Genomic DNA, 704 nt, shown 5'->3' on the forward strand with positions numbered 1-704 from the left:
TTTTTTTTTTTTTTTTTTTTTTTTTGGCACCCAGTGGCTCTCAACCACTGAGCCACATCCCCAGCCCTATTTTGTATTTTATTTGGAGACAGGGTCTCACTGAGTTGCTTAGTGCCTCGCTTTTGCTGAGGCTGGCTTTGAACTCACAATTCTCCTGACTCAGCCCCCCAAGCCGCTGGGTTTACAGGCGTGCATCACTGCACCCGGCTGTAATTAAGTTTTTAGATCAACCAAGTTATTCTCACATCAAATAAGAAGGTTTGTACTTCACAGTATTTTTGATGGTTACATAAAGCAATTGATATTATGCCTGGCTTATTGATTTCAACTACAGTAATCCTATGAGGGAGATGGGATATCTTTTTTTTTTTTTTTCTTTTTTGTGGTGCTGAGGATTGAACCCAGGGCCTTGTGCATGTGAGGCAAGCACTCTACCAACTGAGCTATATCCTCAGCCGCCTTTTTTTTATTATCCCATTCTATGGATGAAAAATCAGGTTTAGAGATTTTAAGTGACTCATCCAAGATTACACACCAGTAGGTTGCAGGACCAGGAAGAAGCCAGGTCCTTAGATTTCAGGGTCTATGCACTTACTGCTGTGGCACCCAGTAGGGCTGACTCCTTTGGGCCTATGATGTCAAACTGCTGAACGTGAATTCTGCCTGGACTCATTATCCAGAGTGCAAAATGCCTTCCTGTCAGA

This window comes from Marmota marmota, unplaced genomic scaffold (genome assembly GCF_001458135.2).
Source record: "Marmota marmota marmota unplaced genomic scaffold, marMar, whole genome shotgun sequence".
Lineage (NCBI taxonomy): Eukaryota > Metazoa > Chordata > Mammalia > Rodentia > Sciuridae > Marmota > Marmota marmota.